Source organism: Mirounga leonina, unplaced genomic scaffold, assembly GCF_011800145.1.
Source record: "Mirounga leonina isolate KUSES-001 unplaced genomic scaffold, KU_Mleo_1.0 Mir_125, whole genome shotgun sequence".
Taxonomy (NCBI): domain Eukaryota; kingdom Metazoa; phylum Chordata; class Mammalia; order Carnivora; family Phocidae; genus Mirounga; species Mirounga leonina.
Genome location: NW_023270305.1, coordinates 21,740,992 through 21,765,554, shown reverse-complemented (window position 1 = coordinate 21,765,554; position 24,563 = coordinate 21,740,992). Strand labels below are relative to the sequence as shown.

The window sequence follows — 24,563 nt, the reverse complement described above, 5'->3', positions numbered from 1 at the left end:
GTTTCATCTATGAATTCATGATGATGGTGCCCACAAGGGCCAGAAGGATCTTCATTATCTCCAAACCCTTTTAACAGCTGATAAAACCCAGATTTTAGAAGGCAGGGTTTTTCATGTATAGCCTATGCAGCTCATACTCAAGGGCCCCATGAGATTTCTGGTGGTGTTATCTCTCAGCTATTATATTGAAGGTGCATGGTGAATCCTGTCACTTGGACATCAATAGAAAAATGTGCACTTGACTAGCCTCTTAAGTGTAATGTCTAAGATAAGATAATTACAAGCAAACCTTACTGATTCTTGGTTACCTATTAATGGAAGAGAACAAGTAGATGGGCTTATTTTGGAAAAAATTGAATAATGCATCATCCTGCAGTGCCAATAGCTCACAAGCAATGGGAAACAGTGGTGGACACTGGGCTTTGGAGATCTTTCCCCTGGCTTTCAGTTCCAGTTCTGACCCTTTCTGATTGCTTGATTATTGCTCCATTACACTGGCAATTGTCATACCTATTTCACAATGTTTTTGCTGGAATTAAATGTGATAATACTTATAATTTTAACATATTTATAGATTATGTTATTTATAAAGTATGTATCATAATGTTTGGTACCTCATAGAGGCTAATTTATTCATAAAAGCTTTTTGAGCACTTTCTATATACAGGTGTTAAGTGCTGGGGATAAGAGGAGAGAGAAGTAAAAATTCTTGCCTTCAAGAAGGTTGTGGTCTAATTGAAGAGACAGGTCTATACATAGACATTTGAATGCAATGTGGTAAAGGCAATTACACGGAGAGGCATAAAAAAGTATAGAAACAGAGGAGACACATAATAAACCCGGAGATGGAGGTGGGATAAGGGAAGGCTCTGGGAATAGATGCCTGAGCTGAGAATGAACCAGAAAATAATAAATAAAGATATGCAATGCATACATTTTCAAGATAATGTGACATTCAATATATGTGAGGTTTCCTTAATTTTTCTTTTCTTTAATTCACATTGAATTGCCAACATTTTTCATATTTTTGGTCATTTATTGGTAATTCCAGGACTCAATTTGTTGGTGTTAGGGAAGGAGGAACCAAATTTATGAACCACTGTGGGTTTATTATTGCAAATTAAAATTCCTCAGGTTCGTCTTTAAAAGATTGACCACTAAAAGACTAAGAATAAAAAAATAAGACTAGAAAGACATTAAAAGTGGGAAATACTGGGTGTTATAAAATTAGATACTGAGAAGTATAAACTGGAGGGAAAATTAAGGCAGTAAATATTACTGGTGTGTCCACATGTTTTAAATCTTGCTTTCCTGAGGTGGAGGCTGCCTAGCAACAGAACCTCCCTGAGGCCCTGTTCTCCACAGCTGGTCAGCCCTTCAGGGTCTGAAGTTGCTGAGATCAGGGGTTATAGCTTAGGAAAGCCTCAGCTTAGAGTAGTTTAGGGGTCAGGATGCTGTCTCTTAAAGTCCTGGGACAGCAGGACCAAGGAGACTGAAGGCAGAGCTCTGGGAATTGGTTAATAACATGCAGCTTTGCTGCCAGTTAAGTAGATTTTTGTGGACTGGCCTTGGAGCTTTACCATCCTTTATAACTTTTGCTAGTGGGTAAATTTATTTGAACTACCAACAGGGCATTGAGAACACAACTCAACCATAAGATAAACTTAACTACGTCTTTTTCAGGCCATGAAGTGAATCTACGGAAGTCTGGAGTCTGTACCTAAAATGCGTAAGTGCCATTTAATGATTGTTTATTCATTTTTGTACCCTGTTGCTAATACACTTCCTGAGTATAGCATCTTTAGAATCCTTTCAATGCCTTTTCAATGAACAGTTTGGTTGAATAACAAATCAAGTAGCATTTATGAGATTAAGTATACAGGGCACTTTGCTGAGTAGGTTTATCAAATAAATCTCTGAATTTCATGATGCTCAGGCTGCAATCTCTTTCCAAGAACAAACCAACACTTGGGCCAGGCCTTCAGGAAATCTAAACATCTGGATTTATAAAAATGGCAGGAACAATCAATCATCCAATTTTTCAACATGATGCCAAAGACCTAGATTATTGGAAAGGTTTCCCACCAGATGTTATACAGTCTGTGGATGTATCTAGAATTGGGACTACAAACACAGACCACAGAATAAAATGCACCAACAGTTTTGCATTTGAGTCTGCATGCATTTTGCTTTTTTAGTTGGGACAAGAAGAAAGGATGTTCAGATTTTGTGGAGATGATGGAGGTTTTCTCCTGTAAGATAATCATTTCAGAATGAGAAAGGAATATTTAGATAGTTGGGAACACACTAGGTGCTAGGAGAAAGCTACATAAGATTTTGGCTAACTCTGCGGTGTAGACTACTTATCTGGGATTGTGCAAACTGAGAAACACTTAGTCGTTTTGTGTAAAACAAATTGAATTTTTTGTATTATTATAGTTAAAAAAGCTCTTCTTTGAGTTTTAGAATAAACTTGTGTTGCTTTTATAGTAAAGAAGAATAAATTTTAAGTGCTAATAGCTACTATTTATTGAGCACTTACTAAGTGGTTGGCACTAAAGAAATTTCTATACTAAACCCAGTAAAGTAGGTACTGTTACTAGCCTTCTTTTGAAGCCTAGAACACTGAGGCTTCGAGAAGTTCTATAATTGACTCAAGACTTCCCCATCCATAAGTGGCAGAGTTGGGTTTGAGGTCAGGCAGTTCATCTCTAGAACCTGCCACCTGTCTTATTCCCTCAGCCAGGCTCTCTCTGTTGTAATATCCCTACTCTGGGGATCTGCAGCAAATCCAAAGTAGGTCAACAGTCTTCAATAAAACAACACTGGCGACAGTAATAGCAATAATAGTAATGACTAATAAATAGTGAGGACTTAATATATTGATTTTATTTTTATCTCTAATTTTCAGAACTCTTGCTCTGTTGATACATGGTACAGATAAGGAGGCCGCAATATGCAGAGATTGAGTAATGACCAATATCACCAGGCTCTTCAGTGATGGAGCTAGTACTGACCAGGTGAGTAAAATAAAATGAAACAATTATGCTTTTCATTGTGTCAGATTGAAAATCATGGAAGTAATATTTCTCCTTCTATAATTAAATAGAATATTCTTATATTATCAAATTACAAGATTATTTTATGCAGTTTGAATAAAAGTGAAGGGTCTCATTGGTGAGGAAAAATGGAATGTTTCAATGGGAAAAACACTGGATAAAGAATATATAAAATGGATACGTGAAAAGCAATAAGGGGGGATAGTCAACTGTGGCAAATATTTCATTCCAATATAAAACAGTAAAATTGATTCAAAGGAAATTGATAAGAATAAAATAAATTTAAATTTGAGATGTTAATCTTTAAACACTGTGACTTTCAAAATAATGCCAACTAAATCATTTGCTACTGATGTCAGAAAACTCAGGTATTTGGGGGAAATGTCATTTAAAAATTATGCTTCTACCACATATTGGTTATGAATTATTCAATAAATGTGTGGGGGTGATATTGTTTACAGCACATTTTCTGCCAACTTCTGTTTTTCACTAAATTTTTTTTAAAACTTGAGGCAGCTTCATAAAGTAATTGGTAATAGAAACAGATGGCACTTTTTTGACCCTTTATTTTAGCTTCTAGGCATTTGCAATCAGTTATATATGCAAGATACGGGGCAGACAATATGCATTAAAATTAGCCCCATCTTTTTTAGCTGCCAAAGAGTAGACTTGGTCGTAAAATTTGAGAGTGAAGAACCTCAATCATCTAGTCTGATTCTCAGATTTTATAGGTGAGAAAATCCTTGAGGTGAAATGACCAGCTCAAGGTCACAGAAGAAGTAAAGGCAACCAGATCTCAGCCACTTGACTTAGTGTCAGAGATTCCTTGCTCCCACTCCCAGTAGCAAGGCTAAGCTTTCCATGTGGGGAGCTGGGAATGTTTATATATTACATAAAATTAGGAAAAATTTTAAGCATCCTGAAAATAAACAAGAATAATATAACTCTGGAATACCTTCCCACCCAGTTCTGTTAATAGTTAAAAAATTGCCATATTGGCATCACCTTTAAAAAAAACAAAAACATCATGACAGAGTTTAAGTCTTCTTTTATAGATCAGAATTGCTATATTCAATTTACACTGAAATGATAGCATATTAGCTGTGGATTCATTTGTAACTCTAAGTCAATTACATAAATACTCTCAATATCCTGAAAATAATAACAACAATAATAACAATAATAATATTATTATTATTACTGATAACAGTAACAAGTAGCCATCATTGTTCTGCTTACTGTATGACAAGCACTTATTTGCATGCATTGTATTATTATCTTTGTTTATTTATTTATTTGTTTATTTATTTATTTAGAGAGGGAGAGGGAGGGGGGAGGGATAGAGGGAGAGGGAGGGAAAGAATCCAAAGCAGGTTCCACACCCTGCTTGCCCACTCGTGCTCTCTCACTAAATAGATAAATAAAATCTTAAAAAAAAAAAATCAGATGCTTAACTGACTGAGCCACCCAGGCGCCCCATGAATTGTATTATTTTATATAAAATCACATTTTGTTATTGTCCTAGAGTTCAACTCCTTTTCTTCTAGACAAAATTATTTCTCTTTTGTCATTATTCTTTTCAATAGAAATAGGACTATATCATTTAGGCTTATTTTTTTCCTGTTGGGCCAAATGGCCTCTGATAGCCTAAACAGTTTCTTGGTATGGAAAGAGCCAGACACTTTATTTTGGGAGTGGACATGGCCTCCTGTCAGTTCCACAACGAGCAGAACTGGTGCTGGATTTCAGCCCTAATTGTCCCCTTAGGGGGGGCACTCTTGTTTAGGGGCAACCATTGATTTACTGTGGCCAGAAAGAGAAGACTCTCAAATCTGGGGAGTAAATCAGATCAACACATGGCCAATCTAAAATGAGGAATATTGTGAGAACATTTGAATTTGGTTTTGGATGGGTTTATTGAACTTATGTTTGAATATGGGTTACACCCAATGATGTTCTGAAATTTGACATCAAAGAGAATGAGGAAACCATGCTGTGAATGAAGACTGAGCTGAGGAGAGGCTGGGAACCTATCCAAGTTTTTCTTCCAGAAATCAACCTTCCTTGGAACAGATCCTAAATTGAAATGATTGGATTTCAAAGCACATTCCTCCTGAAAATGAGATGGACTGAAAGCTAAAACAATCAGGTGGGAGGAGTGTGATATGAAGTACCACATGAAAGCCTTACCTGCCTCCAACTATTTCTACATCATCTACCTCCGTGATCTGAAATTTCCCCCACAGAGCAAAATAAAGATGGTGACTCTGTCATCCCCACTTACCATGTCCCTGATTTTATGTTTCACCCACGTGTACTCCTCACCTTTCCCCAAAGCACATAGAGATCTTTCACATTTCAGGTTGTCTGTTCATGCCACTCACTTCCTGGCCTGGAATTCCCTTCCCTTCCTCTACCTGGAAAACTTCTACTATAGTCAAGTTTCAGGAAACACAAGTCAAGAATAAGGTGGTTAAAAATAAGTGCAAATCTGGAGAGACAAACAAAACTACATATTTAGACTATTCAAATTTGGATAGGATCTCAAAAGTCTAAACTCAAAAAAAGTGTCTGGTATATAGTGTGTTCTCAGGAAATATTAGTGGAATGAATGAAGCAGATAATGCTGTGTATGTGTAAGAGTTTTGATAATTTTTTTGTTGGATTTTAAGGTCTTCTTCTGCAATCTTTTTACTGCAGTTAGGTCCTTTTATATAGCTCCATCCAGAAGCTTTTGAGATGCTGTGTGCAGTGCCTTACCTAAGTGAGACACAGTGATCTGTGGAATCACAGATTATATATGTCACCAGGGGACTGGTGTGCCTGGGATGAGCCCCAGGCACTCATATACCTGACATGTATTTCTTTCCTCCTGTTGTACTCATTTACTTGAGGGTCTTGTCCTCAGTCTTCTCTCTTGCTCTGGCATTCTAGCTCCTGGCTGGAATTTGGAGCCTGCCCTGAGCCCTGGTACACTTAGTTAGAGCCTGGGCCGACTTGGTTGTGTCTTGCTCATGGCCAGGGGTACGGATCATGTCCTCTTCTATATAAGTTTCTGCTTCCACAGACTAGCACTGGGAATTGAGATGCTCCAGCCCTCTCTGACATGGAACATTCCTGTCCTCCACCATAGTTCAGTAGTCAAGGGCACAGGCCCTGGAATCAGATGGACCTGGGTGAGATTCTAGCTCCTTTATATTTAAATTTAGTCAAGGTTTTCAATATCTCATGTGTAAATTGGAGCTAAGAGTAAATCTTCATATTGTGAGAATTAAATAATAATATAGAAAACACTCAATAGTGTGCACATAGAAATGATTAATATCTCTTTGACTTCTAAGGTTAAGACCACTGGTCCAATACCAGCTGAACACTGGCTACTGGGATGGATACTGGCCTACCTGGATTCTGGTTATTGACCTGTAGAGGTCAGACCTACTGTGAAGTAAGCAATTCTCCTTGTAGTCTCTCTTCTTTTTGTTTCTCTGTTTCCTAGCCAGATCCTAACAAGGAAGGGATGGGAGGAGCACAGAAGCATCTCTCCATCTCATAATTTGCCTTGGCCTTGCTGAGACAAAAAAGATTGATTATTTTAGAACACAGTAATTAAGTAGGCAGAATACAAACTGCCAATAATATCAACAAAGCAATTCATTAAGCAGAGTTGGTGCCCTTGGTTAATAAACCGGCTTTAAACAAAAGTTTGCCATGGGCAAGCCAAAATTTTGCATAATTCATCTAAAGATGAGGGAGAGTTGACTTTATGTGTTTCTAGATACTACTCATAAATGAGCATGGAATAAATACTCTTAGAAATGAATCAGGATATTTCTCTAGAAGCATTTACCCTTAAAATGGTACTTGAATTGTGAGGAAATTGCACTTGTGCTCAACGTATTTCATTGTCTCGTTTCAGTGATGTGGTAAAACAACCATAAATTCCGGAGTCAGAAAGACATGGTTTTGAATTGCACTCTGATAGAAACTTAATATCACTGAACCTTAGTTTTCTCCTCAGTGAAATAGCTTTAGTTTGATCTATTTTTTCAAGATGGCTGTACAGATTAAATATGACAATGTGTTCTAAGTGATTTGTGTCATGGCAGGTCCAGTTTCTACTCTTATCTTTGCCTTCCAAACTTATATGGAAGGCACACTTACATTAAATAAATTTAGGGAAATCACACATCTCCTCATCTGAAAGCTATTCTGCATTTATCCCCACAAGAAAAATCAATGTGCTCGAATATTCTAATATTCTAACATAGGGCTTGCTGACATTCTGATCCATTCTACTTTGGGGCAGTGCAATTCAAGTTTGGGGTGGGGAGGAGGATAAAGGAAGTAAAGTGATTGAACTCATTGACTTGGAGGAACAGGGAAAGGAGGGTTACTGAGCACGTGCTACTATGAGTGACGTTGTTACCACAGACTATCCATTCCACAAATAATCATTGGGTGCCTAGTATAAGTAACGCACTGTTCTCAGTGTTGAGGATACAGCAGTAAACACAACAGGTCGAGTCCCTGGTCTCAAGTTGCTTAAGTGCTAGTGAGGGATACAGAAAATAGGTAACTCAGTAAAATGTACAGTGCTGCTGACAGTGTTCATGATGTTAAGAAAAATAAAGCGAGATAAGAGCGATGAGGAATGCTGGGTGGGTGCGGGATTTCTATCTTATATAGGGTGGGCCAGAGAAGGACTCTGATAAGATGACATTTGGGCAGGAGTCTGAAGGGAGTGAAAGTGAGTTTGGAGATATTAAGCCTAAGAGCATTCCATGCAGAGAAATAAGTTGCAAAGTCTCTCGAAGGGGGGAATATGGACTTGTTAGAGAATATCAAGAAGATTGGTGTGACTGGAGCAAGAATGAGCCCTTACAGGGGAGATCAGGGAAATGCGGCATGAGTGGGTTGTTGTTCCCAGCAGAGCAGTTTGTAAATGTGTGGGATATTTTCAGTTGTCGGAATGACTGGGATGTAGTACTGTTATAGAATGGATGGAGTTCGGAGATGTTGGGTGTACTGAAATAGGTGGGATGGTCCTACATATGGAAGAATTGTCCTACATCTTGCCCAACTTTCAAATATCTGAATGGGTATATCTACATTATAGGGCTGCCACATACAGTTATGCAGATTGTGGACTGTGGGATTTTTGGAAGCACCACTGACATAGATCTGCTGGGCACGGTGGCCCCATAGGACAATGTTGTGCACAATATGTACAGCTGTAAGGGGCCTGCTTACACCCAGGTAAAAAACTGTTTGTAATTTCCTGAGTCTGCACCCTAACTCCATTTTACACATATACAAAAAGCTTATATTTTGGAGCATTATATAATTCCTGAATATCTTAGGAATGCAACTACTATGTAAGTACATGAAACTTTACCAAGAGTTGTTCACTATTGTATCAGTCAGGTTTCAGTAAGGAGAGTGAAATCATATGGTAATTCAAACAGACCAAATTTAATATGAAGTATTATTAACTATAACATGGAATTAGAATGAGGGATTTGTTGGTAAGAACAGAATTCTAAGAAATGTATGAATGGTGGATATAATGATAAGCACTATCTTTGGTTAAGAGAGAACATACAAGGAAGAACCACCCATTCTGGGGGGAGGGGGGATGCTAAGAGTCAGTATTTGTTGAACAACACAATCATGGCTCATTGGGTGGTAAAGAAGTTGCTGTGGTTTTGCACTGGCAGAACTTGCTGGAAATCCTCACTTTGGAACTTGCCAGAAAATCAGGTGCTGGGGAAAGCCTTTCAATGTAAATGTCTCTCTGAGGCATTCTGCTATGAAACCGAATAAGTATGTCTGAGGAACTGTTGTCTGCTGGATGCTGCTGATTGCTGTCCATTGCAGGAGCTAGGTGAAGCCCTGTGGGAGGAAATGGCTTATAGGATCTATCATAGCAGCTGCCAGAATCCTTTTGTCTAAGAAGGGAGAATAAATAACCCAATCTTTTCTCCTCCCACCCTCTTATCTTCTGCAACTGTCTTCTGTTGACCAAACCCAACTGGAAGCCAGCAGGCTAGTAAGTTTGGGTCATTCTGACCCTAGGGGTCAGCTGGCTGAGACAAAGACCAGAGCAGAAAAAGACCTGTAATGGATTTGAATGGGAAGCAAATGGACAATATAGAATTGGGTCAATTAATTCTAAAAAAAAAAAAAAAAAAATGACAATTGCCTCAAAGTCCTCTGTTTGATTCGTTATTGTATATGAGATAACTCAACAATGAAGCTGACTTATTCTAGAAGACATTTTTGAAAGGTAGTCTCTCTGACTCCACGAAGTCATAAAGAGGATACAATGCGCTGACAGGTCAAGAGAAATTCTGCTATGCTTCTTTCCTGAGCTTTCTCACACTTTCTGGCTCCCAGGGGCTGTGCTCTCCTCCTCTCCCCTCATTACCTTAGAACTTGCACTGTGATAATTTTAATTGGGACCTTTAATATCAGGGTCTATCCAGGTTTTAATCATCTTCCATCTATGTCATCAAAATATTATATTATTCTCACATGGAGATAAACTCATTTGAAGAAGAAATTCCTGCCAAGCCACTCGTGTGTTTTAGCCATTGTTTCTAAGGGAAACAATTTTTCTTTCTTAAATCCCACAAACATCTTTAAGTGTTTCAAGGTTCATCATTTAAAAGTGGGATTAGAACTATTCTATATTCTTAGCCATCTCCAGGGATGGAAAAGGACCAATGAGTAGTAACCATGTGCTTATACTGATCTAAAGCTTTCCAGTTGTGCAAAGATAGAAAAGGCTATCTTGAGAGACAGTGAGGTCCCCCTCATCAGAAGTGTTTGGCTATTAACGTTGGAGGGAAGTTGTAGAGCAGATTTAAGTTTTGGGTGTGTGGTTGACCCTATATCTTTTTCAGATGCCTGCCAACACTGAAACTGTGTAATGCTCTGCAGGTTAAGGTCCTCACAATCATGACAGCACCTTGCCCAGCTGTGGTTTCTGCCCCTGGGTTCAAATGAAATGAAAACTGAAGTTGCAGCTCAGAGAGAGAAGTTGGGATGTGGAGAGGGAAAAGTTAGATGGAGAAAGAAAAGCAAGATGGAATTCATGTTTTATTGTGCATGTGGGGTGGTGTTTACTTATTGCAAACATCATCGAGGGGCTAGGACCAGGTCCTTTTGCTAGAGATCCCCTTGGAGCTGGGGCCGCCTGCCCTCCTGGGTCAATGGGATTGAGTGCTGGCAGTGGAATTCCTACTCATCATGTACCAACAAGGCAGCTTTGCAGCAGTGCCTCTTGTCATCCCCCCTGCCCATTCCAAACATGGTCATCTTCCATCATATTTTGTGGGACATGGTATTAGTTTCCTATTGCTACTAGAACAAGTCACCACAACCTTAGTGGCTTGAAACAAACAATTTTATTCTCTTACCCTTCTGGAGTTCAGAAGTCTGAAATAACTGTACTAAAATCAAGGTGTAGGCAAGGCTGTGTTCTTCCTGGATGCTCTGGTAGAGACTATTTTCTTACTTTTTCCAGCTCCTAGAGGCCGCCTGCATTCCTTGGCTGGTAGCCCCTTCCTCCATCTTCAAAGCCAAAGCTCTCTTTCTCTGACTCACACTCCTGTCTCCCTCTTATAAGGGTCCTTGTGATAAAACATTGGGCCTATCTGGAAAAACCATGATAGTTTCCCCATCCCAAGATCCTTACCTTAATCATCTCTGCAAAGTTCATTTTGCCACATAAGGTAACATATTCATAGAGTATAATCTTGAGAGACAGTGAGGTCCCCCTTCACCAGAAGTGTTTGGCCAGTAAGACATGGACATCTTTGGGGGACAGAGACCATTAATCTGCCTACCACAGAAATTGACACCTAAAATTTATACCCAGGTCAAGGAGAGGACTGAGTGGGGGCTGGACTTGTGAATGTTGAAATATTGTCACATGTCCACCAAACAGCAAACTGTTCAGACACACTTTCATTTCAGACGACCCCCTACCCACAGTCATGACACATCCTAGTGAAGTGGACATTTTGGTAGTCATGAATGCTGCTCATGAAATATTTTTAGTCCTCCTATTGGGCACATGGGAGGGTTATTTCTCCCTGCCCCCTTAGAGTTAGATGTGACCACATGATTTGCGATGACCAATGAAATAATAACAGAAGTGACAAGTGTCACTTGCAGGATGAATTTTAAAGGCTGGTATATGATTGACCACATCCTCATTTTTCTGCCAGAGTAAACATGACTGCACACAGATGAACTCTCCCTTCATCTGGGTTCCTGACAGAGAATTAACAGAGTAGAGCTCCCCAGCCGACCCCTAATGGACACACAGCCTGAGTGAGAAATGAACTTTTGAACAACTCAGATTTTGGGATAATTTTTACTGTAGCATACCCTAGGCTGACCTGATACAGGCATCCTTCATAACAAACCAAGTTAGGGTTTACTCCCTGTCCTGATTCTTCTACCCAGGGCACCATTCCCTGAGGACCCCCCCATTCATCAAGGAAATCTGCTGGATCCTAAGACAGAGAGTCTGGCCACTTAAATCCCAGTTTGGAGAATATGGTTTATCTGTGGTTCCATTCACCTTTCCAAACTCTCCCATTTTAACCCGGGCCATTTTCTTTAGGATAGAGCATATACTACTCTTCTGCCTTGTGCACCTGAGCTTTAGGTGAGGGGGACTTTGCCTCCAACCCTCACCCTGGAGAACCATCCCTGCAGAGACTAGTTTGCATGATCTCCCTGCCAGTGTATGGGCACCAGCTAGTGCCGATCTCTGAGCTCGAACACTCTCTTCAGTGGTGTCAGAGTTGATTAGTTCTCACAGCAGGATGAGATTGAATTTCCCAATTTTTTAGGTTAGCCTGACATGAAGTCAAAAGTTCAAACATGTACTAAAGCTTATACTCAAAACTATTAGCTTTTAGATGCACTCTTTCTAAGGAAAATAACTCAGGAGGCCCGTGAAAGGGGATTGGGGAGACCAATACCTTCTGAGAACATCTAGGTCATGATGTTCATGTTATAAATCATACGGGGCGGCCACGATTCTTACAAACTAATGGCTAAGAAATTGCCCTCCTTTTCAGTGACTTTCCAGTGTCTTCCTACAGGCAAGCACCCAGGGACAATCATAAGCAGGTGTGAATCACGGAGCACAATTGTGTGTTCCTCGTTTATTGTAGGGCTTTCATGCAAGGAGAGGAGGACAAGCAAGTAGGGACAGAAAGGGCAGCTCTCATGTCCTTGAGCCGCTACCAACAAATTGGATATAATTACAATTAGAACACTTGAGAAACTGAACAAGAAAAGTTCATCCTCTGATATTGAATTTTAAGGTGATTTCCAGTCATGTAACAGGGTAAAAGGAGGTCAATTTGAAAATGTTGGTGTGAGGTTTTCTAGAGCAACTTATTTAACTGGGAGATTGCCTGAGAACCTTTTAAGAAATACCAGGGTGTCTTGAAGAATTGTTTCATTTTCCCCAATATTTGTCTTCTGTGAAATTTATTCTGCTGAACCTTCCAAACAGAAATAAAAAGAACGGGAAATATATTTTTTCTTCATTTTCAGTCAATGACTGTGACATAAAATATTCAGATTTAATAAATTGCCACCCCCCCAAATACATTGACTCATATTTTATCTTGCAATTTGTGTGGACTCCAATAAGCTGCTTCTCTCCCTGAATTTTGTATGTGTTGATCCAGAATAATTTTTTGACTATTGTTAGATTGAAGGCATATGAAACATTTCCATTTAAAACATGAGAGAAAAAAAAGACGTGAAGCTGCAGCAGGATTGATAACAGAAAACCCTCTTCCTGACAGCACAAGTATGGTGGTGTATTTTGTTTTAATTTAAAATAAAAAATTGAAAATGATTTAATTCCAGTTTATATGTCTTGTCTTTATCATGTGGTGTGTAACAGAACAAATAAAGATGAGATACTTTATTCTTTATTAAATGACTGGCTAAATTAAACTCTATTTGTAAGTAATGCATTTGTGTGTGTGTGTGTGTGTGTGTGTTTACAGAATTCAGTGAGTTGGGTACTGTGTGACCATGATGACATCATATCTCCCTCTCCCCACCCCCAAATTACTCAACAAGATGGATTTCCTATAGATAACAGCTTCAGTTGTAATGCAAAGAAATTATTTATTGGACAAACTACAGCACGTTAGAACTGCTAAATGAATAACAAGAATTCATAAAGAGCCCTAACAGACTCGAAATCAGGAATTGTGGGTTCAAGTCCCAGCTCTGACATTAACTGCTGCTAACCTTTTACAAGTCATTGAGACCTTAGAGCCTTAGTTTCTTATCTGGGAAGTGGATGTGATAATATTTCTCAAATCTACTCTGTCCTGCCTGATTTTTCTGGGCTTGCTCTTCCATTTACACAGAATAGCCTTACTGCCCTCCCGCCTACTTCTGCCCAGCAAACTCACTTGCAGCATCAAGACCCTAGCGAAGCAGCTTCTTCTCCTCTCCAGCCTCCTAAGTAAACTTGAGTGTGCCTTCCTTAGAGACACTAAGGGACTTTGCATCGTCTCTGACATGGGAGGTTTCCAGACATCCTGGGACTCTCTTTGTATGGGAGTCTCCTTGACTAACTCTCATGCTCTGGGGGTTGTGTGCCTACTCCTTTCTCTCCGCAATGCTCAGCAAGGTAAGGTGCACTTGATAAATGTATGTGGGTTGCACTTGTCTGCACACCCTGCCTGTCCTAGGGCTGCTGTTGGTTGTTTTGAAAATCACAAGAAGAGAGAGAGAGTTAGATATTTACAGAAATAATAGTGATGCTTTGAAAATATCTTTGTTGCTTCTGGATTTCTTTCTGCTTGCACAGCTGTATGGATGGCTCATGACAAATCTCATCATCTCCAAGTTTCAGATATAAGAATCTGGTACAGTCATGTAGCTTTTTCTTTCAGGTTAAATAAGCCCCAATTCCTGTAGTCATGATTTATAGGCCCCATTTTCCAACTCTTTAATCATTTTCATTGCTTTTCTCTGGAACTACTCCAAGTTCTCCAAACACTCATGTTTCAGGCTCCAAACTGGACATAGTATTAAGATACTGAGTAAAAGAATTATCTGTGTGCTCCTATATTTAATATTCTTGTTTATACATAATTTTTTTTCTCTAATCAGTCTACTAATATTAACTAGGCACTTATGTTATACCTGGCACTATGCTTCAAAGTTTTTGGCAATTTCAAACAATGTGATTCCTTTCTGTGAGACAGGCTTTCCTTGGTGGTACTACATGAAAAACATTACATTAATAAGCATCTGTATGGTAGTAATTTATAGAAAAGTGAAGTGGCTTTCCATGTCAATAAACATGCTCTCTCTTATCTGGTTTGTTTACCTGAAATTAATTTAATAGCTTATCTGCTCCATGAATATAACAAGTTCACTTCTCATCCCACATTACACTATAAATTAAAGAAGGAGAAAATGATCTAATGATTTTTTTGCATTATATATTTTTAATATGTTCAAATTTTATTCTAACTTGTAGATTTTATTCTAGTTTAGCTGACCATTAAGGTTTTCTCTCTACTGTGATTAGAGAGATCTCAGTTAATACTAAAATATTAAACATTCAGCTACTTAAACACAGTAATATTATATCACTACTGTATACTGCTTTATATTTGAAGGCATTTTTCATGGTTCTTATTTGATCCTAATACAAACCTTATTAATAAAGGTAGAAACTATCACCATCATTGTCCATTTGGTTACTCTGAGGCACATCAGAGTCAAGGTTCAGCCAAGATCATACAAATTAATGGAGAGGTAAGTGTTCTGATTTACATAGGGTTTCCATCAGAGTTTCTCAAAGCTTGATAAAAAATTGGACCATTACTATTACATAAGATCCCTATAGAAAAAATCTTCTAGGAAAGCCAAGATAAAGTTATAAAAGTTGTAGTATGTGGGGCGCCTGGGTGGCTCAGTTGGTTAAGCAACTGCCTTCGGCTCAGGTCATGATCCTGGAGTCCCGGGATCGAGTCCCATGTCGGGCTCCTTGCTCAGCAGGGGGTCTGCTTCTCCCTCTGACCCTCCCCCCTCTCATGTGCTCTCTCTCTCTCAAATAAATAAATAAAATCTTAAAAAAAAAGTAGTATGTAACAAATGCTATTTTAATGAAAAATATTTGTAATGTATATATAACACTATGTCATGTGATATAATTACCCTATCAACAATATAATTAACGTGTTAACAGCAATATTTAGTCATAGACTATTGTAAGGATTGTGGTCTGGTAAACAGCACAAAATTAAAGATTATTTAATGTTGGTATTAGTCAGGAATATCTACTAATCAAACTATCATCTATGATTTATGATAAGAAATTGGTTCATGTGATTATGGAGGCTGAGAAATCCCAAGACCTGCAGTTGGCAAGATGGAGACCCAGGAGAGCCAATGGTATAATTCCAGTCCAAGTCCAAGGCCTCAGAATCTGGAGAGCTGATGATGGTCCAAAAGCCAGCAGACTCGAGACCTAAGAAGAGCCAGTGTTTCAGTCAGAGTCCAAAGGCTAGAAAAGACCAACATCCCAGCTCAAGGGGTCAGGCAGGAGGACTTCCCTCTAATTCAGCCTTTTTTTGTTCTATTCAGATCTTCAGTTGGTTGGATGAGGCTCACTCACATTAGGGAGAACAATCTGTTTTACTCAGTCTACCCATTTAAACATTCATCTCACCCAGAAACACCTTCACAGACATACCCACAATAATGTTTGGCCAAATGTCTGGGAACCTCATGGTCCGGTGAAGTTGACATATAAAATTAACCATCATAGGATACATGATGAACCTTTTAAAATCTTTTTTTTTTTTTAAAGATTTTATTCATTTATTTGACAGAGAGAGACACAAAGAGAGAGGGAACACAAGCAGGGGGAGTGGGAGAGGGAGAAGCAGGCCTCCCGCCCAGCAGGGAGCCTGATGCGGGGCTTGATCCCAGGACCCTGGGAACATGACCTGAGCCGAAGGCAGACGCTTAACGACTGAGCCACCCGGCGCCCCTGAACCTTTTAAAATCTTAACAGTATACCTGTGTACCTCTGTGACTGTGTTATAAACTCACTTAGAAGTCTTGTCAAAATTCGAATTTTGAGGCTCTATAAGCACATTAATCATGGGCCAATGTCCTTTCTGATCTTGCATTCTGAGAGGACCTGCTTTTCACTATACTCTCTGGTGCCAACTGATTCATTTCTCAAGATAGAGATGTAAGGAAGCTACCAGAAGGCTGAAAGAAACCAAGCATTATTGGTAACTTATATTTGCTGATGTCACTGTGGAATCAATTTTCTTTGAATTGTTTAACTCCTTTCATGCACTGCATCAAGCATGGCTAAATATGTAAGAAATAAAAACTAAAGCCTATTTTTGTAGTCCACTTGCGAAAGATTGAGGCAAACACACATGCCTTTCTCTGGTCTTCTGCAAAATTACTGCAAATTTTGTTTATTTCTGTGAGCAAGTATTTTTAAGTTTTATGAAAAATATGCTTAGGTTGTTTAAAAATTTTTAATAATTTTATTTTAGAACCCCGGGGTTTTAAAAAATAGCTTTATTGTGATATAATTCCCATACCATACAATTCCACAAAGTGTACAATTTTCCTGGTGGGGGAAATCATGGGCGGAGGAGTCTTTCTTGGCACTGAACTGTGTTGCCTTGGGGAGGGCTGACCCAGGCAAAGTGAAACTTTTATTTTATACTCTTCAATGTTTCTATTTTTGCTCTTTTGCTCAAAAGAGCATCTCTCCATTGGACTCCCGGGCTTCCACAGGGGTATTCCTGTCCATGGATGGTTATCAGGATTGACATGTCTATGGAGGTATGAGGGCTGGAATGTCTTTTCTGCCATCTTGCTGACATCTGCATCTGTATTTCCCCGCAGCAAATTTGATGTGCCTCTCCCCTCCAACCTGGCTGAGAATTGTTGGCCTAATTAAAAGATGATTAATTCTTTCCGTATTCATCTGGGCTCAGGGTGGGAAATGTGCGGCCTTTTCTTTGAACACTTTTTGTGAGAAATGTGGCGGTAGTGAGATCAGGATTCTCAGGGGAATCTAGAGAGTAAAGGGGTGCCTCCTTTTGTGATGATACAAAGCTTAGATTTTTCTGGACTTGAAAGGAATGGTGTAAACTTGCAGAGATGTCCAGGAGAACTTTCTATGATGACAGCAATTGTCTTTACATGCAGATTTGGTACTGTGAGCCACTAGCCACATGTGGTATTGAGCTCTTGAAATATAGCTAAAATGAGTGTGGAACTGAATTTTCCACTTGAATTATGTTTGACTTAAAATTAAATAGCTACATGTGGGCAGTGGCTACTGTTTTGGACAGTGCTGATCTAGAGAATCTTTTTCTTTGTGTGTATGTTGTAAGGTGGGTGGGAGCAGTTGAATTGAGTAAATCTAGATAAAATTTTCTCTTAGGCAACTTAGCCCCAGTGGATTATAAAAAGTTCTGGTGGTTGATCTAAAAAAAAGAAGAGTGTTTTGAGAAATATTCAAAAGAATTTCAAAAGTACAGATCCTTATAACTCTGTAATCTAATTTATGCATCTTAATTTAATCATAAATCCTCAAAATGAGTGAGGATAGAATTAAATTTATTCAATTTAAATCATCTTATCAGGTGTGCTACATCTGAGAAAAGTGTGGATATTTTGTCATCTTTTTTAATAGAAGAAAGAGTCTTTAATACCATTTTCCTCCTTTTGCCTTAAGGAAACTATGTATACAAAGCTTATTTTAAAAATCAGTAATCTTTCAATACATTTCAGATAAAGTTTTCAGGGATTTTGGAAAAAGATCCTTTTGAATAGGCTTTTAGGGAGAATGACCACTGTGAATTGATTTTTTCCAATTTATAAATCCCCATGAGCATTTAAGGAGAAGCACTCTGTGAGAAATGCCTCCCTCTGCAGACATTCTTTAGTCATTGGCCAATGTGAAGAGTTAAATGTCTACCTGGCTTTGGCAGCACAAGGTTGCAGTCTTGCCTGAATTCTTTTGTTCTTTGATTTCATCAAAAGGCATATTTGCATATGGATTGATAAGGCACCTTGGCACTGGGATCTTGGATTTCATACAGTCACAGATTTGGCACAGGATTGATGAAAACTCAATTATGATTTATGTCTATGCAAGAGAGTTTCCTATTGATTACCTGCCAGAACCACGATAAAGCAATTTTAGGCCTGAAGCCAATTCTTCCCAACCATAATCTTTCCTTAGGTTTTGTATTCTATGTCCTTGCTGCAGTTTTCTGAACATTTGTGAGCAATAATCGTTCACAAAAATGATCCTTGGATATGCAAATTTGTCTGCAATAAAGGATCCTCTTCTTAGCACATAGGTTTACTTTGTATTTACCTTCTAACGATTTGGTATTTATCCAGCACCTGCTTATGTGCATTATATTGTTCTAAGTTTTATAGGACGTAGAAGAAATGTATAACTTGGCTCCTGTTTTCCTCAAAACTTGCCTATAGTAATCTGGAAGAGGTAAGTTGTCTAGAGATGAAGACACGAGTCCAAGAAGCAATTGCTTTCTAATATTGATGTTGGTGAAATTAAGCAACTTGAGACAATGACTAGAGTGAGCCAAAGCTAGACTGTGAGGTTTCTTGGTTATGACCATAAAGGAGGGGCATTAAAAAGTAAAAGGAATCACAAGTAGGTAGAAGGGATATGGGATGAGGGTCATTAAGAGGGTTCTTGTAGAAAATCTAGCTTCCTTGATAATCAGTGTCCTGCTGAGATGGTGAGCATTTTACTCCTCATGCTTACAAATAATATCTTTATTTGAAATATCTAACTTTAAAATAGTTTAAAATATCCAATATTAACATAGTGGGTTGGGCCCTGATCTAAGTGCTTTACACATATTAACTCATTTAAATCTCAAAACATCCCTGTGAGGAAGTTCTATTATTATCTCCATTTTACAGAGCAGTTAACTGCAGATCAGAAACAATAAGAGACTTGTTTAAGGTCCCATAGCTAATGGGTGGTGGTGCTGGAATTTGAACGCAGGTAGTGTGGCTCCATATTCTGAGCAATCAATCACCACCTCATATGGCCTCTCATCTGAGGAGAATTACAGAGGGGCATATGCTATGGTTTATGTCTTGGCTCCTCAAGGAGGAACAGAGTTGTCCCTTTCTCATGTTGGGTACAAAAAGGTCACTGTTCCTTAATTTCAGGATGACCCAGGGTTGGATGGGCAAGCTGCCCTCCCACTGCTTAAAACAGCCAGGTCTGAAGAGTCTTTCTCAATTCTGCAGAATAAGTTCAGTTAGTGTGGTGTTATGGGTTGAACTGTATCCCCCCAGAAAGATATTTTGAAGTCATAACCTTTAGTACCTCAGAATATGACCTTATTTGTAAATAGGGTCTTTACAGAGTAATGAAGTTATTTTGTTATGGCAGCCCTAGGAAACTAATACAGGTTGAAAGTGGTTTTCAAGCGTGTAAGGTGGCCTCCCATTAGTTGAAGACTATTTAAACTCTCAAGAGGGGATCTAATTTCCACATATCAGAGAATGGAACAACTTAAAACCTCCACAGAGAGGTAATGAGGTATCACAGGAAACAAACCTCAATTAAAGCTTATTTCATGTTTATCAGTACCTCAAAAACACTCATCTAAAACCACAATTTGTGTCAGAATCTGAGTTAGGCTACTGTTATTGTAGTTAGATTCTAGGGAAGTTTTTTTTTTTTTTTTCCTTCCAAAGCTTTTGAAGGACCCCCTCTCACCAACTTTCCTACCACTATTTATGGTACAGGGACAATCCCACTTGATTGGATAAATAGTATAATTTATTCCATATTCTAAAAAGACATTACTCCCTATCCAAAATGGTAGCCTTCTTTTATTGGACAATAGCCCTCAACTATATGCCAGGTATTTGATTGTCAAATTACAAGCTTAGTTTTCATAGGTCAATGTTTTATATGAGTAACATAAAGCACCAAGAACAGCTCATTTCTTTATAGAACACTGCCATCTTCTTTCTTCTCTCCTAGAGAAATACATTAGAGATATCAAATTATTGCTGCATTTATTTATTGATCTTTATTCTTATGTACAAGATTTGGCTGGTTAAAGAGCATGAGCTCAATCTAGACAGAGACCCAGGTACAGATACTTTTGCAAACCTGGCCCTATTATGGTTCTGCTTGGATCAGAGCCAATAGGAACAGTCTTTCAACACAGAAGACCATAGCCTTTGGATTGTGTTTAGGTTTCCTTTCTTTGAAACTTGGCTCTTAATGATCTGGTTGAGCTCACTTCAACCCCTCCCACTCCTGGCTATAGAGAAAAGTAGCACAAACATTCTTTCTTATATGAGTGTTAAGACTCTATTATTTCAAGCAAGGAGTGGCCTGAATAGGCCTTTGACCCCACTGGCCAATTACTGCCCAAAAGAAAGGCCACTGATAAGGCTTTTAGCCTTTTTCTTATTTATTTTTCTTTTTCCAAACAAGTTATGTCTTTGCTAGATATTCTCATCTTTTAGCTAGTTTATAAAACAATCCCACACAACTTGTTGCTATTTCCTCAATGCGTATTTCATAATGGTTTCTCTTGGAACACACAACAGAAAGTATTCTTCTCAAAGCTAAAGATGTTTTCAGGACTATATTGATATTTTACTTTGCTGAAGGTGGGTGTCTGGTTATCTTTGGCTAATTCAGGCTAATTCTAAATGGAGTAGAATTTTGAGGCCGTATGGTTTTTATCTGGGTTTGTAGTTCAAAATAATTTTCTCAAAGTCATCCTGGACTTTCTTGACAGAACTCCCTATGCTCACCTTATAGAAGGAAGGCCTGGATGTCCATGGGACATGTGCCTGCATGGGATTCCCAGCTTCTGCAAAAGGATATGGACCCTAGCTCCAGCTTTGGGGTCTGCTTGGGCACTGGAAGATGAATTCAATGATCCAGGGAATAGCCACTCTCAATACATTTGCCATCACCATGCAATATCAATCAAAAGCTAGGTGGAACAATATTTAGAGAAGATTGCTAAAATTCTTCCAATGCCAGATAATCTGAATTAAATCCCTGGATCCAAGCTGATCAGCAGAGGCTGGAACATTGTTTTTGTTGTGCCAATCATCCCTGTCTTCTCTTTCCCCCTTTCCAGAAGAACACCTTTTCTCTGTATCATGTCTGTGTATGTGCCATTAGCCTATACCGAGTTATTTTAATGAGCAGCCCCATGGATCTTGTTGTATGAATTGTAAAGAAGCTGTGATGATTGTTCATTATATCACCTACTTATGAGGATCCCAGGCAAAGTTCCTGTCTGGTCTGAGTACCAAGAACAACTAGACTTCCCCAGGAAATTTGGATTGTTAGTATCTTATGGACACTATGAATTGTATAACTGATAAGGTTTCTCTTTTCATGGTGGCTGCCAGAAAATTTAGGACCAGATTTATGGCCCACCTATTGCACACGTGTGGGTTATTACAATATGCATTTTTATTTTTAAAATTTTTAAATTTTTTTTTTAAATTCTGATGAAGTTAAAATTTTTTTTAAAGATTTTTATTTATTTTTTAGAGAGCGAGCGAGAGAGAAACAGCATGAGAGGGGAGAGGGTCAGAGGGAGAAGCAGGCTCCCCGCAAAGCAGGGAGCCCGACGCGGGGCTCGATCCCAGGACACTGGGATCATGACCTGAGCCGAAGGCAGACACTTAACCATCTGAGCCACCCAGGTGCCCCTTTAATTTTTTTAAAAGATTTTATTTATTTGACAGAGAGAGACACAGTGAGAGAGGGAACACAAGCAGGGGGAGTGGGAGAGGGAGAAGCAGGCTTCCTGCTAAACAGGGAGCCTGATGTGGGGCTCAGTCCCAGGACCCTGGGATCATGACCTGAGCCGAAGGCAGACGCTTAACGACTGAGCCACCCAGGCGCCCCTACAATATGCATTTTTAGACTCATTCCTGGCTCTGCTTCATCTCTACTCCTGTTTTACTTTCTTCTCTTGCCCCACTTTTTTTTTAATTAATTAATTTATTTATTTGAGACAGAGAGAATGAGAGAGAGAGAGCACATGAGAGGGGGGAGGGTCAGAGGGAGAAGCAGACTCCCCGCCGAGCAGGGAGCCCGATGCGGGACTCGATCCCGGGACTCCAGGATCATGACCTGAGCCGAAGGCAGTCGCTTAACCAACTGAGCCACCCAGGCGCCCTCTTGCCCCACTTTTAACAGATGCCATTGGGTCATCTTCGATGTGTCTTGTTATAGGCTCTTTCAAATCTTTTCAGGAATAGAGCAAAATACAAAAATAAACACATATACATAAATGAAATAATCTCAGATAGAGTTTTGAAGGAAGGATTGCAGCCTGGTTGGTGAAGAGAAAATGGGGGTTTCCAGATGCAGGGAGCAACATGAACAAACATAAAATCTTCCTTATTACAGTTAAAGTGATATAGCAAAGCTGTTCAACTGAGATCTCTAAAATAGAACGTGGAAAAAGATGCATGATATAAAATGAAATTGCTTTTAAAATCTCTCAGCCTGAAATATTTTATTTCAAGAATAAATTTGTGAAAATATTTTAGTTACTCTACATTGGAATGAAACTTAGAAGTTCTCTGAAAAAATAAAGGGAATCAAGATAAGAAAATCATATTAGTATCTTTAGATTAATACATCTTCGTGTGTTATTTAAATACTTCAGAAAGAGTTAAGTGAAGACATTCTTTCAATTTTATTCATGCCTTCCAAAGGTCATGCCTACATCTATGTGAAAAAGCAAACATGGGAAAACACTGAACATTTTATAGTGAGATTAGATCTAAATTAGAAATTCAGATAAATAATTATGGCAATAATTCAAAGAAAAGAAACATTATGTCTACTTTATTTACCTGGGGATCTTTTAATCTCAAAGCTCCATTTTCATTGATTAGTTCCATGACATTAAGGGCTTATCTAGTTTATTATTGTTATATCCCGAGTATACAGCCCATTGCCCAGAATATAGTGGATAATCAGTATGCATTTGTTGAATAAGTGAATGAGTGAATGAATGAATGAAATGAAAGCTAAATTTAGACTATATTTGTAGAATCAGGATGAAATGGATTCAACCTTGGAGATGCAATGACAGCGACTTTAATTTTTGCCCCATTTGGAGAATCCAGGCTAAGGTAAAATTCCTTTTAGAGCTAATATCCCAGATAGCTATTTTTTTTTCTAATAGCTTCTTTCTTAAAAAGCTATCAATTTTTTAATTATTATGTTATGTTAATCCCCATACATTACATCATTAGTTTTGATGTAGTGTTCCATGATTCATTGTTTGCGTATAACACCCAGTGCTCCATGCAGTACGTGCCCTCTTTAATACCCATCACCAGGCTAACCCATCCCCCCACACCCTTCCCCTCTAGAACCCTCAGTTTGATAGCTATTTAATGTTACCATTTCTATGATGATTTGAAGACTTCTTTCCTTCCACAGTGTGGAGCCTAACCTAAGATGATCATTTTGTGCAATAAGTATCCTGTTGCTGTTAGAATCATGAATGCTAATGATGTAAGGAACTTGAAGACTGTTAGCTCCGCCCCATGGAGGGGAGAGGCTAATGACTGGGAGGTGATGCTTGTGGCCCAAATTACTTGGCTCCATTTTCATGGGGGCTGCATGCACAGCAGTTACACACACTCACTCTGGAGACAGGCTAGTGGTCGCTAGGGTCTGTTTCATCTGTAAGATGAGAATAAGAGTTCCTACCTCATAGGATTGTTTGGAAAATATGATGAAATGATGAATGTGAAATATTTGGAAGAGTGCTTGGTATTACTGAAATCAAGGCTTCCAAAGTATGGCCAAGTTGTATTATTAGAAAGCAGAGTGTAATTAGCTTAAGAGTTCAAAGTCAGTTTTCCATATGAAATTTTCCCTGATGCCCAAGTAGAATGGATTGCTTCCTTTTCTAAAGTACCTTACATGCATGTCACCCCCCACCTCTCAAATAGTGACCCTGTAAAGGTAGGGTCTGCCTACCTGGTAGGCAATTTAAAATTGTCTGTTAATTTTACTTGAATAATTATCAATATTATCCCTCAATGAAATTAATGCAGTGGTCTGAGACCAAGGCATTGTACACACAGATGACTTTAATGATTAGCTCAATTATTCAAACTATGAATCTTTTGCCCTTACTAAACTGTTTCAGAGAGGAATAATTTAGTCACACTGGTTATTTGTTTAGATAAGGGTTTTTCAAACTTGGCACTATTGATGTTTTAGTCTGGATAATTTTTTGTTCTGTGGGGCTGTCCTGTGCAATGTAGGAGGGCTAGCAATCTCCCTGGCCTCTACCCACTAGACGTCAATAGCACCCACCTTCCCCACCAGTTGTGACAATAAAACATGTCTCCAGACATTGCTACAGGTATCCCAGAGAGCAA

General features: G+C 38.8%; 1 long non-coding RNA gene across 2 annotated transcripts in view; it reads left to right on the top strand.

Moving 5' to 3' along the window:
• The window catches only part of LOC118007761, a 101,074-nt gene that overhangs the window by 10,786 nt on the left and 65,725 nt on the right, over nt 1-24,563 (top strand). Inside the window, exons 3-6 of one of the 2 annotated variants that reach the window (XR_004678479.1) lie at nt 1,684-1,729; nt 2,912-3,020; nt 6,401-6,504; nt 6,976-15,089. This is a non-coding gene — a long non-coding RNA (uncharacterized LOC118007761). Of the gene's footprint in view, nt 1-1,683; nt 1,730-2,911; nt 3,021-6,400; nt 6,505-6,975; nt 15,090-24,563 lie in introns of those variants that run through there. The other variant, XR_004678478.1, reaches the window with a different exon arrangement.